Source organism: Lepus europaeus, chromosome 12, assembly GCF_033115175.1.
Source record: "Lepus europaeus isolate LE1 chromosome 12, mLepTim1.pri, whole genome shotgun sequence".
Taxonomy (NCBI): Eukaryota; Metazoa; Chordata; class Mammalia; order Lagomorpha; family Leporidae; genus Lepus; species Lepus europaeus.
Window position 1 is genome coordinate 38520865 of NC_084838.1, and position 15421 is coordinate 38536285.

A 15421-nucleotide genomic window follows, 5' to 3' on the forward strand; every position below is an offset into this window, starting at 1 on the left:
GCCCCCGGGCCAGGGAGGCGGAAGTGCCGACTGACGGAAAGCGGCGTCGTCCGCGCGGCCCTCGGGAGCCGCACTGCCCGGGAACAGCCACTTCTGAGGGGACTGGAGTGCTGCGCCGGAAGGTGAGGGCTCGTTCGGCCGGCCGCAGTTGGCCAGCCACCGAAGAGATAAGCCTCTTAGGTTTTCTGAACCTCAGTTTCCTCGTTTGTAAAATGGAACACGGATCCTGCGCTGCCTCCTTCCCGGGATTATCGGAAAAAGGAATCCTTTTTAGGATATATGCTGCTGGCTTTAAAAAAAACTTTTTTAAATATTTAATTCATTCTGCTCCTTTACGGCAGACCTGACTTAAATGTAATTGATTCACTCTGATCAATTGATCTCCATAAGTATTCACTAAAAGACGAATAAATCCTTGGCAAAGCACTTGTGCAGCCAGTGCATCATTTCAGAGCAAGACAGACGTTTTCCTAAACTGGAAAATTCCTTAGGGGTGGCCTGCGTCTTGGGGACACTGCGGCCTGGGTGTTTGGGAGGGAGCCAGTGGCCAGGAAGGAAACCCAGGTCTCTTGGGGACTTCCCTGAGGGTACCAGCCACACCCTCTGGTAAGTACCTTTCTCAGCTAAGGACAGCAGGAGCTTTCTTTAGAAGGAAAGCTCTTTCAGCGTTTCTTTTAAATTAGGGACAGGTTACTAACATGACTAATGTCAACACCGCAGAAACAACAGTGATCCCAGTTCATCGGGCTCATGTTGAAGAGTGGCCAACAGAAAGATCCTCCGTCACCACCACCACCTTAAAAAGTAAAAGCCAAAAATAGAAAGAAACCAACTAGAGGTCAGAGATGCCTCCAGAGTGAAGTCAGCAAGGGACAAGAAAGTGATTTTTTTAAAAATAAATACCTGTATTTTGACAGAGAGCTATTTACCTAAAACTTATTAAAAAAAAAAAAAAAAAGAAGAAGAAGGCCGGCGCCGCGGCTCACTAGGCTAATCCTCTGCCTTGCGGCGCCGGCACACTGGGTTCTAGTCCCGGTCGGGGCACCGAATTCTGTCCCGGTTGCCCCTCTTCCAGGCCAGCTCTCTGCTGTGGCCCGGGAAGGCAGTGGAGGATGGCCCAAGTGCTTGAGCCCTGCACCCCATGGGAGACCAGGAGAAGCACCTGGCTCCTGGCTTCGGATCAGCGTGGTGCACCAGCTGCAGCGCGCCAGCCGCGGTGGCCATTGGAGGGTGAACCAACGGCAAAGGAAGACCTTTCTTTCTGTCTCTCTCTCTCTCTCACTGTCCACTCTGCCTGTCAAAAAAAAAAAAAAAAGACTTCTTTATTTATTGAAAGGCAGAGTTACAGAGAGCAGAGAGAGAGGTCATCCATCCGCTGGTTCACTCCCCAGATGGCCACAATGGCCAGAGCTGTTCCAATTCAAAGCCAGGAGCTTCCTCTGGGTCTCCCAGGTGGGTGCAGGGGCCCAAGCACCCAGGCCATCTTCTACTGCAATCCCAGTCAATAGCAGAGAACTTGATTGGAAGTGGAGCAGCTGGGACTCAAACTGGCACCCACATGGGATGCTGGCACCGCAGGCAGTGACTTTTTCTGCTACGCCACAGTGCTGGCCCCACTTATATTTATTTTTAAAACCACTTTAGGTTCAGAGTGCAGGAAAGTTTTGAAAAAAAAAACATTCAAGAAAGTTAAAAAGTTTAGGATCTGAAGCAGGCCTCTGCCCTATCAGTTAAGTTGCCTGAGTCTGGGTTTGGTGCCCAGCTCCAGCTCCTGACCCCAATTTCCTGCTGGTGCAGACCTTGGTGGGCATTGGCGATGGCTCAAGTAATTGGGCTCCCACCAGGAATCTGGAATAAATTCTGGCTCCCAGCTTAGACTCAGCCCAGTCCTGGCCATTGTGGACATTTGGGGAGTGAACCAGGTGATGGGGAGATATCTCTCTCTGGAGAAATCGGGCCAGCATTGTGGCGTAGCAGGTAAAGCTATGAGAGAAGACTCAGTATTGGGGGTCTAATATGTGAGAATTTAGAGATGTGAAAATTAAGACAGTAAACTAGAGCGTAACAAGAAGACTCATTGATGATAAATCAAGACAGATGCTGGGGATTTTTTTAAAGCAGTCCGTGCTAAGAAGCCTTATTAGCAACAGAGCGCTGTGGAAAGTTTCAGAGAAAGGAATGATGTGATTGGCTGCTGCTTAGGTTAAGCTGGTACAAGATGGATGAGACAGAGGCTGTGGGCCGAGATATCCAGAAATGGCACTTAGAGGGTCTGAGTGGGGCAGTGGTGTAGACCTCAATGAGTAACCCTGATGAAAAAATGGATCCCAACAGAAGTGACTTAACTTGTTGACTGATGGGAGGTAGGGGCCTGGAAAGAGACAATGTGAAAAGATGAAATCATAACTGATGACTGTGAAATGGGATGCCCAGGTGATTCCAGACAGAAGATTTAGATGAGATGTGTCCAGGAGACCGTAGGTGGAGACTGGAGCAGAAAAGACTGCGGACTAAATCTCTGAGGATGGTGTGCACGGATGCACAAGTAGGTCGTAGAGATTGGAGGGAGTTCAGTTAGAGCTGGCTCATGGGAGACAGTGAGAAAGGGTGCACAAAGTGGGGATGACTGGCAGCAAGGTTAAGAGGAGGGTGGGAAGGTGCTGTTGGCTGTTAAGAGAGAACAGTGAATGCTAGGAGTGGAAGTGTCGTCAATATTGTAGTTTTGCTTTTTCCATCCATTTCTTCTGATGCTAGCATCACAATATTCCTGGGGGGAACCATTCTCATTTTCAGTTGTATGGTTTGGTTGAACTGGCTGCCTCCATGTGACCTGGGCCTGGCCAATTAGAACATTCCATCCCCTGGCCAGATGATTGGTTCAGCCATGGACAGTTGAGTCAACGTAGGCTCATGAGACTCAATTCCAGGACTGTTGCTAGACTCTCTGGGGAAAAAGAATTCTTTCTTTTGGGACTGACAAGCAGATAATATGTAAACTTGGAGCTTCTGGTAGACATCTTGCCATCAAGAGGAATCAGTCTGAGAATAAAGTCAACATAGAGGAGGGCAGAGAATGAGAAAGACAACCTCCTGTACATTGAGGACCTGGGTCAGCCATGCATGAAATATAAGATCTACTTCTGTACTCTTTGGTTCTATGAAAAAAACAGGTTTTTTCTCTGAGGTAACTTTGAATCATGTTTCTGTGACTTAAAGAATTCTAGGGCTGGCACTGTGGCCATTTGGGGAGTGAACCAGCAGATGGAAGATCTCTCTCTCTCTACCTCTCTCTCTGTAATTCTGAATTTCAAATAAATAAATAGATCTTTAAAGAAAAGAATTCTGCGTAATAAGAAAGGAGAAGTAAGGGCAAGTATGAATGTAGAAGACAGAAAAACTTTCAGTGAGGAAAGGGTAAAGGGATGTAAGGTTGTAGAGATGTTTTAATAGGAGAAAGTTGAATATATTTTTATGTTGAGAACTGGGAGAGGTTGAAGTTATAGAGGAGGAGGAGGTAGTGGTGGAAAAGATGATGGGCTGAGAAGGAGTGGATGTTTAGCACAGTCATTAAGGTGCTGCTTGGGTTGAGCATTGTGGCACAGTGGCTTAAGCCACTACTTGAGATCCCCACATACCACACAGTCCCAGCTATTCTGATTGCATATTCTGCTAATGAATATGGAAAGCAACAAATGATGGATTGATTAATTACTTGAGTTCTTGAGATCCACATGAGAGACCCATATGGAGTTCCTGGCTCCTGGCTTCAGCTTGGCCTAACACTGGATGTTACAGCCATTTGGGGAACGAACCAGAGGATGGAAGCTTTCTTCCCTTTTCCCCTCCCTTTTTCTCCCTCTCTCCCTCTCTCCCTGTCTCCCCTGTCATACTGCCTTTCAAATAAATAAATCTTAAAAAAAAAAAAAAAAAATGAGGGCTGGTGCTGTGGCATAGAAGGTAAAGCTGTTGCCTGCAGTGTTGGCATCCCATATTGCCACAGGTTCGAGTCCCAGCTGCTCCACTTCTGATCCAGCTCCCTGCTAATGCTCCTGGGAAAGCAGTAGAAGATGGCCCAATTGCTTGGGCCTCTGCACCCATGTTGGAGATCCTGGCTCCTGGCTTCAGATCAGCTCAGCTCTGGCTGTTGTGGCCATTTGGGGAGTGAATCAGCAGATGGAAGATCTCTTTCTCTTTCTCTCGCTCTCTCTCTGTAATTCTGACTTTCAGATAAATAAATAAATCTTTTTTAAAAAATGGTGCTGCTGAGAACACCAACATCCCATATGGGAGTGCCTGGGTTCAAGGTCCAGCTCTGCCTCCAGTTCCAGCTTCCTGCTAACACGTACCCTGAGAGGCAGCAGAGACTCAAATACTTGGTTCTCTTGTCACCCACATGGGAGACCTGGATTGCATTTTAAGCTCCTTGCTTTGGCCTGGCCCAGCCCTGGCTTTTGTAGGCATTTGGGGAGTGAACCAGGAGATGGAAGATGCTGTCTGGCTGTCTGCCTCTCAAATAAAGGATAATTTTTTTTTTAAAAAATGGTAGTAGATAAAGACCAAGAATGATCCAGGAGGACTGTATCAGTAATCAGGGATCTCCAGAGAAACAGAACAAATAGGAGATGTATAAATATGTATCTATGTATACATATATTAGTCTGCTGGGAAATAATATACCATATACCAGGTGGCTTAAACAGTACACATTTATTTTCTCACAGTTCTGCAAGTAAGTCCAGGATCGAAGCTCTGGTCAAGTTGGTTTCCAGTGAGGACTCTCTTCCTGGTTTGCAGGTGCCCACCTTCCCATTATGTGCTCACATGGCCTCTTCTCTGGTGTCTCTTCTCATGAGGATGCTAATCCTGTTGGATCAGTCTCACCCTTACGACCTCATTTACCTCTAATTACTTCCCTAGAGGCCTTATCTCCAAATACAGCCACGCTGGGGTTTAGGGCTTCATCATATGAATTTCAGAGGACACAAACATTTGGTCCATAATTGTGTGTGTCTGTATGTGTGTGTGTGTACCACACATAGATTTATTTTAGGGAGTTGAGTCACGTGAGGGAGGTCAGCAGGCTGGAGACCCAGACCGCCGTTGCAGTCTGAAGGAAGTCTACTGACAGAATTCCTTATACAGGAGAGATCAGTCTTTTTTTCTGTGAAAGCCTTTAACTAATTGGATGAAGCCTACCCACATTAATCTTTTCTTGAAAACACATTTTCACAGAAACATCTAAGCTAGAATAGTATTCAGCCAACCATATGGCCCAGCCAAGCTGACACTAAAATTAACCATTACAGAGACTATTTGGGGGCGGGTGTTGTGGCGCAATGGGTTAAGCTGCTGCTTGGGACTCCCACATCCCATATTGGGAGTGCCAGTTTGAGTCCTTGTTCCTCCACTTCTGAAATAGCTTTTTGCTAATGCATTCTGGGAAGCAGTAGATAATGGCTCAAGTGATTAGGAGGACCCTGCCATCCACTCAGGAGACCTGGAAGGAGTTCCAGGCTCCAGGCTTTGGCCCTAGTTGTGGTGGGCATTTGGGGAAATGAAACGGCGAATGGAAGATCTCTCTCTCCCTTTCTTTGTGTGTGTCTTTGTATTCTGTTGTTCTGCCTTTCAAGTGTATAAAAGTAAAATATTTTTTAAAAATTAAGATGATTGGGGCAAGCACTGTAGCACAGTGGGTTAAGCCGTGCTGCAGTGCTGGCAATCCCTATGGGTACCAGATCATGTCCCAGCTGTTCCACTTCTGATCCAGCTCCCTGCTAATATCCCTGGGAAAGCAGTGTAAGATGGCCCAAGTCCTTGGGCCCCTGCAACCCACATGGAAGATCTGGAAGAAGCCCCTGGCTCCTGGCTTTGGCCTGGCCCAGCCCTGGCTGTTAAGACCATTTGGGGATTGAACCAGCAGATGGGAGATGAACCAGCAGATGGGAGATTTCTCTTTCTCTCTCTGTCTCTCCCTCCTTCTCTCTGTCTCTCCTCTCTTTCTGTAACTCTGCCTTTCAGATAAATAAATAAAATAATAACTAAGATTATTTCATTTTAGACCTGTGGGTTCAGAGTGAGTCCAACCAGCTGTCCTAAGACTCTGAGAACATAAAACATGTAAGAGGTGAAGAGAGCTGGGGTTGAGGATTGGCAAAGGGGGCTAGCCAGGACTTCCAGAGCAGTAGGAGCCAAGAGACAATAGTGAGGGGAGCTCCTGGCCTGATTGGAATGGGAGGTAGGGAGAGGAAAGTACTGGGCAGCGTATCAGGGAAGAGCCTTAGATTCTGGGGGGAGGCAAGTTAGACCTGTGCGGGAGTCTTCCTCTTCAGCACTCTCCCAGGGCCAGACCCAGGACCGCACAGTTGTTTCTTAAGGGTCCTGGGTGAGAGATTAGGACACAGCTCCCACCCTTTAAAGCAAAATAATAATAAAAATCTTAACCAGGAGAGTGACAGTAAGAAAGGAGTGTAAATTACTGAAAAATAGGTGCTGGTGGTGACTGGGGAAGTGGCAAGGGCAGGGGGAGGCTAGTCTTGGTTGAGAGCAAGCACTGGGAAAGTGTAGGAGAGATGTATGTACTTTCTCAGTGTCTGTTTCTCTCAACAGACCTGTAGTGTAGCACAGGGGTCATGTCTGCCTTGGTCATCTTTGTATTTTTAGAATCTAACATTACGCCTGGCCTGTAGCAGGTACTTAATAAATTTTTGTTGATGGAATGTAGCATTTGAGATGGATCCTAGAAGAGGTTTGTGAACGATATGGGGCAGAGGGTGCTGTGTTTCCCCACCCAGGGTTCACATGTTGGTCCTCAATGAAATAGTATTGAAGGTAGGAGGGCCTAGTGGGAGGTGATTGGGTCTCAACCGCCTTTGTAAAGGGATTAATGCTAATCTTGAGGAGCAGGTTAGGTTTCCCAGGAATGATTGGTTAGTTCCCTGGAGGTTGTTATAAGAGAGCAAGCCTGGCCCCTCCTCTTGCTTGCTGTCTTGTCATGTGACCACTCCCTCTTGCATATGCTCTCACCGTGTGATGCCATCTGCCATGTTGTGTCATGGCCAGGTTGTATGGACTTCCAGCCACCAGAATCGTAGCCAAATAAGTCTCTTATCCATTACCCAGCATCAGGTATCCTGTTACAGGTAACAAAGTGGACCAGGAGAGAGGCGAAGAAAGGATACTCTGGGCAGAGGGTGGTGCTGTATTCAGGGAAGTGGTTTGGCTGGGTGATGGAAGAATCAGGACAGCGGATGCATGTAGCTGGAGAGAATGTGTTGGGGCCAAATGATGGAAAGCCGAGTCTTGGAGGCCTGAGGAGCCAGCCGAAGACCAGTCTTCAGTTGCAGCGGCTGTGAGGAGACTTTGAAGGGCTTTAAGCAGGCAGCGACTTGGTCAGAGTCCTCTTTTGGAAGAATTACATGGCAGTTGAGGCAGTGTACGCATTGGAGAGGACCCTGAAGGCAGGGAAGGGTGTAGGAAAGACAGCTGTGGGGGGTGGGTAGCGAGAAGAAGGCCGAGGGAGGGGACTCATAGGTTGAGGTACAGCTTGGGAAACCATGAGCAGAAATAACCACCGCAGAGAGCAGGTTGGGTGGTTTGGGGCAGGGGTTGATGGAAATAAGAGTGAGAAGTGAACATAGGTATCTATGCGACATTCAGGAGACATTGAACAGGATATTAGAAGCCTGAGGCCAAGGAGACGGGCATTCTACTTCTAGTAATGGCGAGCAACGTTCTTAGGACCAGTGTATCTACTGAGAAAAACTGGAAGAGTTGGGCAAAAAAACGTTTCTACAATCTGCAGGCATCAGAGGAGCACACCAAGGCAGTGAGGAGTTGTGGGCACAAGTTCTAGGAGAGGAGGGAAGCCAAAAACAGCAAGCCTAACGTTTGGAGCCACTTTTCCTCTCAAGGAAATTTAAAAAAAAAAAAAAAAAAAAGGTCTATTTTAAAACTTAGTTTGAAAGGTTGAGAGATACAGATAACTCCCATCTGCTGGTTCACTCCCTAAAAGTTCACAAACAGCAGGGGACAGACCATGCCCCATGCAGGAGCTGGGAACTCAATCTGGGTCACCCATGTGGGTGGCAGCGTCCCCAGCTAGTTGAGCCATCACCTGCTGCCTCCCAGGGTGCACGTTACCAGGAAACTAGACAAAGAGGTGGAGCCAGGACTTGAACTCAGGCACTCTGACATGGGATGTGGACACCCCAAGCAGTCTTAACTACTGTACCAGTCACCCACCCCGCGAGGAGCTTGTACCAAAAGCAAATACTGAAAAAAAAAAAAAAAAAAGCAAATACTGAGAATCTGAGAAGAGCTTTCAGCAGACAAGGCTATGGGTAAGAAAAAAGTTGAGGGTCCACCAAGAAAGAGGGACCCTGGTAAATGTACCAGGCTTTGTGTTGGAGTCCAGAAGGGCTACACAGTAGGAGTAAAGATGAAAATAGTCTAGAGCTCAGCTGCCAATCATAAACATCTTTGATTGAAGTCAAGGGATTAAGGCTTTCCAGCGTGCTCAGCCTGGCTGCCTGCCTGCCAAATGCAGAAACCGGTTCTCTCTGTTAGGAAAATTTCTTCCACGGGCCGGCGTTGTGGTGTAGCAGGCTAAAGCTTCCTCCTGCGACACCAGAATCCCATATGGGCACCGGTTCATGTCTCGGCTGCTCCACTATGAGCCAGCTCCCTGCTAGTGGCCTGGGAAAAGCTCAAGTGCTTGGGCCCCTGCCATCCACATGGGACACCTGGAAGAAACACCTGGCTCCTTGCTTCGGCCTGGCCCAGCCCTGGCCATTGTAGCCATCCCGGGAATGAAACAGCAGGTGGAAGACTCCCTCCCTTCCTCTCTCTGTAGCTCTTTCAAAATAAATAAATAAGTCTTTAAAAAAAATGACATCTTGTCACTTGAGACAACATAGATGAAACTGGAGAACATTATGTTAAGTTTAAAAAAAAAGACACAGAAAGGCAAATACTACCATTGCATTCATAGAATGTTAAAAAGTTGATTTTACAGAATGGTGGTTACCAGAGGCTTTGGTGGTTAGGAGGGAGGGTGGGGTGGAGATATATTGCTGTGTCAAGTGCTAGTGAGGATGTGGAACTGGAATTTTGTTGGTGGAAATTAAAAAATGGTATAGCCACTTTGAAAAACAGTCTGGCAGTTTCTTATAAACATACATTTTAACTTATGCCATGAAAATGTTCTGTATCTTTATTGTGGTGGCAGTTATGTGAATCTTATCCAATGTCTAAAAATTATAGAACTATTCACCAAAAAATTCAATTTTATTGTATGGTAATTTTACACATTAAAAAACCTGAGTGAATACATAGTGAATGGAACCTAGTAGTATCTAAAGTGAGTTATATAATTACTGAACTGTGGGTGATCCTGTGAGACTGCCTGCCTAGCCCATGCAGGGGGTTAGCCTGACTGCTGGCAGGTGGCAGGAACCCCAGGCACACACACCCCCTCCTGCCAATCAGGAAAACTGCTCCCGGGTGTGGCCCAGGCCCATCAGGAAGGCTACCATAGCCTGCGTGACCTTCAAGCTGATTGGAGAAGCACAGCGGTGCCAATATCGGTTCTATCCTATAGAATTAGTGTTGCCCTGAATTAGCTCCGCCCCTTATGCCTGCCCTTTAAAGGGTGTGCTTGCTCGTTAATAAAGCAGACACGCTCACCGAAACTTGTCTCTGGCACTTGTTGTCAAAGAACGCCGTCGTCCCAGCATCCCGACAGTGTGGACCTCGCGGGATGAGTCTGCACTGAACCCAATGACTATATAAAACATCTTTCATATAAAAATGCAGGTATGTAATATGTCAAAGCCAAGTTAGGTTTTCCGTAGGAATGGAAGGATGGTTTTACAATGGCAAATTAGTGGAAGTAACTTATCCTATTAGTAGCTTAAAGAAGAAAAGGTATGCTTATTTCAATAGAGGCACAAAAAGCTTTTGAAAAGTCATTATCACAGTGTTGTAAGCATACCAGTTTTGTCTAAATCAGTCTATAAATTCTGCACAGGAGTTAGTGTTTAGCATAGTGGATAGGATGTCTTCATTCCAAATCAGAGTAACTGGGTTTGATTCCTGACTATGGTTCCCGACTTGAGCTTCCTGCCGAGGTGGACCCTGTGGGTTCCTGTCACCAATGTGGAAGGGTCAGATGGTATTCCGAGTTCCTGGCTCCAGCTCCAGCCCTGCCCCATCTATCCACTGGGACTATTTAGCCTCCAGTGGATTGGAGTTCTCTTTCTGCCTCTCAAATAAAAAAAAATTAAAGATTCATCACAATCATAACCAAAATCTTAAATCAATCTCTCTCTCTCCTCTCTCTTTCGTTCTTTTGTGGATCTTGACAACCGAATTCTTAACTACATAGGATATGATAAAGCTACAGTGATGGAGACTGTGTTATTGGTATAATGTCAGACAAGTAGGCCAATGAAATAAGAGAGCTCATAAGTGCATCCATCTGTATATGGACACATGATTTACAACTAGGGTGGCACTGCATAGAAGTAGGAAAATGGGTACTGGGACAATTGAATATCCATTTGGAAAAAAATTAAGTTGGACCCAACCTAATAGATACAGACAAATCAATTCCATGTAGATTATGGACCCAAATATGAAAAGGAACACAATACTGCTTGCAGAAGATAATATGAGGGAACTTCAAAAAGTTCATAGCAGACAGGCATTGTGGTACATTAGCTTAAGCCACTGCTTGGGATGTCCAAATCCCAAATGGGACTGCCTGAGATCAAGTCCCACCTCTGCCTCTGATCAGATTTCCTGCTAATGCACCTGGGGAGCAGCAGATAATGGCACAAGTACTTGGGTTCCCGCCACCCACATGAGACCTGGATGGAGTTCTGGGCTCCTGGATTGGACCCAGCCCAACTCTGGCTGTTGTGGGCACTTAAGAAGTAAAGCCAGCAGATGGAAGTCTTTCACTCTCTATCTCTCCCTCCACCCCGCCTTATAAATAAGTGAATAATAAATCTTTTTTAAATTTTCTGGAAATGGAATTAAAGAAAGAGTTTACTTTGGTACAAAGTTTTAAAAATCCATGCACAGATTTTTCGCGATGTGTTTTCTGTGAACCTTTTGAAGACCTCTTATATAAAGGAATACTATCCTCATGGTAGAGAATAACTTCTTCAGGTATCAAACAGTGATAACAAAAAATAAGACAAGTCAGGTTAATTAAAATTCAAATACATCATTAAGAGTGAAAGGCAGGTCCCAGAGTGGGAGAAGATATTTACTATGTGTCACATATAGGATTTATATCCAGAATATAGTTTAGAATCCCTACAAAGTAAGAGAAAGTAAACCAAATAGAAAAAAGAAGCCGAGTTCATAAAAGAAGAAATCCAAGTTGGCAATAAACAGGAGAAGAAGCCCTATTTAATTCACAATCAGGAGCATGCAAATTAAAATCACATTGAGTTGCACACAAGACTGGATGTAATTAAAAAATCTGATAGCACCAACTATCAGCAAGCACGAAGAGCAAGAGGAATTTGCATACACCGCCGGTGGCAGTGGATGTTGGCATGATCACTTTGCAGAGTAGCTCGGTGTTACCCAGCAATGAAGACAGCACTTGTACTCCTAGGCATATCCCCTAGACAAGCCTGAGTATGTGTGCACCAAGACACTGTCCTAAAATTAGTATTGTTTACAATTGCCTGAACAGGAAACCAACCAAGTGTCCACCTACAGGAAAATAAAAAAGTTAATATAAAATACAGAAGTGGAATGGGAAAAACCACACTGACATGGAACCACGTGGGTAAATTAGAAAAACGTATCTTTGAGTGAAAGTAGCCAGACACAAAATAGTTGTTTGTTTTCTTCCGTGAAGTTCAGAAACAAGCAAAACTAAACTACATTGAAAGAAATGCGTACTTGGATGGTAAAATGGTACAGAAAAGCAAGGAGCAGCACATGGTCATAAAGGTCAGACAGGAACAAAGGGGCTCTAATTGGGGAGGAGGCTTCTGGGAGTCCTGGCAATGTTTTTTGAAGTGAATCACAGTTACATGAACATTTACAATCATTCAAACCATACCAGTATGTACCTTGTGCTTTTCAATGTGTGTATTCATGGTAAAAAAAAAAAAAAAAAAAAAAAAAAAAAAGCTTTAAAATGTTTCTTAAAAGTCTGAATAAGCATTTTAACTTGCAAGCAATATATTCCCTCTTGTTCAGAGATGTGACGTTGATCTTTTAAGGAGTCAGTGTGGAATTTTTCTTCTATCTTTTAAATGATGTAGAATGTGCAGCTGGACATGAGAGAATAGGAGCTTTTGACCGTTACTGAGAAAATGCGAGGACATGCTTGGGAGCAGGTGTTTCCCAGCATGCCCCTGACACACCTGCAATATCCTGGCTCTCTGAGAGACAGGCAGGGAGGTCATGGAGACCTGCCAGGGTTCTGTGCTGAGTGGACTGCTCTGCGACCTTCCCTGTCTCTGAGCCGTCTCGGCTTTGGTCCTTACGGAACTCTTCCTCGCAAGTAATGCTTTCTTGGATAGCACTCAGGCATGGAAGAGGCAAGGCTATTAAACAGTCATCACTAAAGAAGCCCATGAAAATGTGTTCACCGTGATCAGCCATCAGAGAAATGCAAATCAAACACACAGATTCCACTTCACACTGGCGAGAATGGCTATGTTCAGGAAAGACTGATAAGTGTTGGCAACAACGGGAAAGACTGAAACCCTCATCCGGTGCTAGTGGGAACATAAAACGAGGCAGTTGCTTTGGAAAGCAATCTGGCAGTTCCTCAAATGGTTAAACATAGTTAATATGTGATCCAGCAATTCCACTCCTAGTATTTACCCAAAAGAAATGAAAACACATGTCCACATAAAAACTTGTACATTCATGTTTAAAGCAGCAATACTCACAATAGCTGAAGATGGAAATAACCTCAATGTCTGCCAGTTGATAAACAAGTAAACAAAATATGGTATATCCACACAATGGAGTGCAGTCCTGGCACACGCCACAGCATGGATTGGCTTTAAAAATATGCTAACTTGGGCTGGCGCTGTGGCATAGTGGGCTAAAGCTTCCACCTGCAGCACCGGCATCCCAAATGGGCACCAGTTCTAGTCCTGGCTGCTCTTATTCTGATCCAGCTCTCTGCTATGGCCTGGGAAAGCAGTGGAAGGTGGCCCAAATACTTGGGCCCCTGCACCTGCGTGGGAGATCCAGAGGAAGCTCCTGGCTCCCGGCTTCTGGCTTTGGATCATCCCAGCTCTGGCTGTTGTGGCCATTTAGAGAATGAATCGGCAGATGGAAGACCTTTCTCTCTCTCTCTCTCTCTCTCTCTCTCTGTAACTGTACCTCTCAAATAAATAAATAAAAATCTTTTTAAAAAAACATGCTAAGTGAAAGAAGCCAGATAAAAGGTCTCATGTTGTATGATTCATTTATATGAAATGTACAAAATAAACAAATGCATAGTGACAGAAAGGAGGTTAGTGGTGGCTTAGGGCTGGAAGGTGTGAGGTTTCTTTTGGAGTAATAAAAATATTCTAAAATTCACTGTAGTAATCACTGCATAGCTCTGTGTATATACTAAAAGCCACTGAGATGCCTGCATTCGTTCAATGAGAGAATCGTATAGTATGTGATTCATAGCTCCATTAAGTCTTTTAAAAATAGGTCATCATTCCACTATATTATTGTGCATCTCTGAACAAGCCAACATGTACCAAAATACCCCAGTTTTAAACACTGGACTTCACACCTTAACAGAAATACTGTATAGGAAGGAAGAACAGAAAAAATAGAAAATTGAGGAGTGGTATTGTGATGAAAGGGCCTTCACTGACCCCAGTTTTAGCTCTTATGTGGCATCCCAGGGCAACACATCCTAGGAGTATTTGGGAAAGGCAAAGCCCTCTGCCTTTCTCTCCCCACCCCCCTCCCCCCACCATGTGTGTGTATAAAGGACCATTTGGAAAGGAGCAGTGGAAAAAGAACTAAAATGAAACCTTCACACAAATGTCTTCTCAGATAATTTTAGGCAAGAAGTTGAGGGTCTCAAAACAGATTCCCTTAAAATTATACATGGCTGGAATCCCTTAGAAAGACTTCATGTACCCCAACTTGAAGAACCTAGGTTGTAATTCAAAAGCCTTATCCTTCAAGACCATCCTCTCTGCCACAAATTGCAAGTTTCCTTAGCAGCAAAAGCCAAGGATTTACCTCTGATTCCTGCTCAACGTCAGCTGTGCCAGCCTCCTCAAAGTGATAGGCCCTGCTTGCCTCAGCCTTGGGGTCTGGTTTTAATGTGGGGAGGGGAAAGGAAGGAAGGAAGGAGAGAAGAAGGAAGGAAGGAGAGAAGAAGGAAGGAAGGAGAGAAGAAGGAAGGAAGGAAGAAAGGAAAGAAAGAGAAGGAAGGAAAGAGAAGGATGCAAGGGAGGAAGACACTGGCCAATATATCAACTTAGCACCCCACTGTGCCAGAGCCTGCCCATTTTAGCCAGCACCGGAGCTATTTTGATACGGGTGGCAGTGGTCAGTATGGGCCAGCCCAGAAGCCAGTGTTGTCAGAGGCAATGACCAGCCAGATTGTGTAGGCTAGCACCCATTCAGAAGTGGGGGCAGGGCCACAGAGCAAGACAACATTTAAGGACACTCGCCTGAGGTACAAGAGGGGAAGGTAGCAAGAGGCGAGCTCAGAGCTGAGGCGGCTCTGTGTTTATGAGACCTCCAGGATATTTGTGGAATGAAGAGAAGGAACCAGGAGGAGAGTGTGGAGAGGGGGGAGTGAGGACCCTAGATGTTGGGCGATGGCAGAACCCAGAGCTGGGAGGGATCGGCTTGGAATCGGGGAAGGACAGCTCTCCCTCTGAGGTCATGCCAGGGAGCAGAAGCCGTGCTGAGCGTGGGGTGCACGTGATACTGTTCATGGAGCTCAGGTCGTAGGACTGTTGTTTATCTGGGGATCTCGTGGCAGAAAGAGAGGTAAGCGGCTGAGAACTGGGATAAAGGAGGAGGGAGGGCCCGGACAGGCCAGGGCAGGAGAACAGGCTGTGAGGACTGGTGTAGGGAGCAGGCCGCTGTGCCTGGCAGGGATAGAGGCACAGCTGAGCTCTGTCCACGGAGAGAAGAGAGACTGCTCTTCCAGCTGGGAGGTGGGCAGTGATGGGGGCTATCCAGGGTTGGAGGAGTACAAGATGTGGGAGAAATCCCAGGGAGGGAGAGGGTCAGCTGTGAAGTCCAAGGTCAGAGTAAGCCTTGGCAGGGGCAGGCTGGGAGTGGGCTTGGAGGAGAGAGGCCACCCAGCAGCCGGCAGGGTGGAGCGGAGCTGGCTGAGCAGGAGGAATCGGGAAGAAGGAGGTGGAGCCCTTCTGAATCATGAATGAGGAGGGTGTCTGAAATGTCCTGT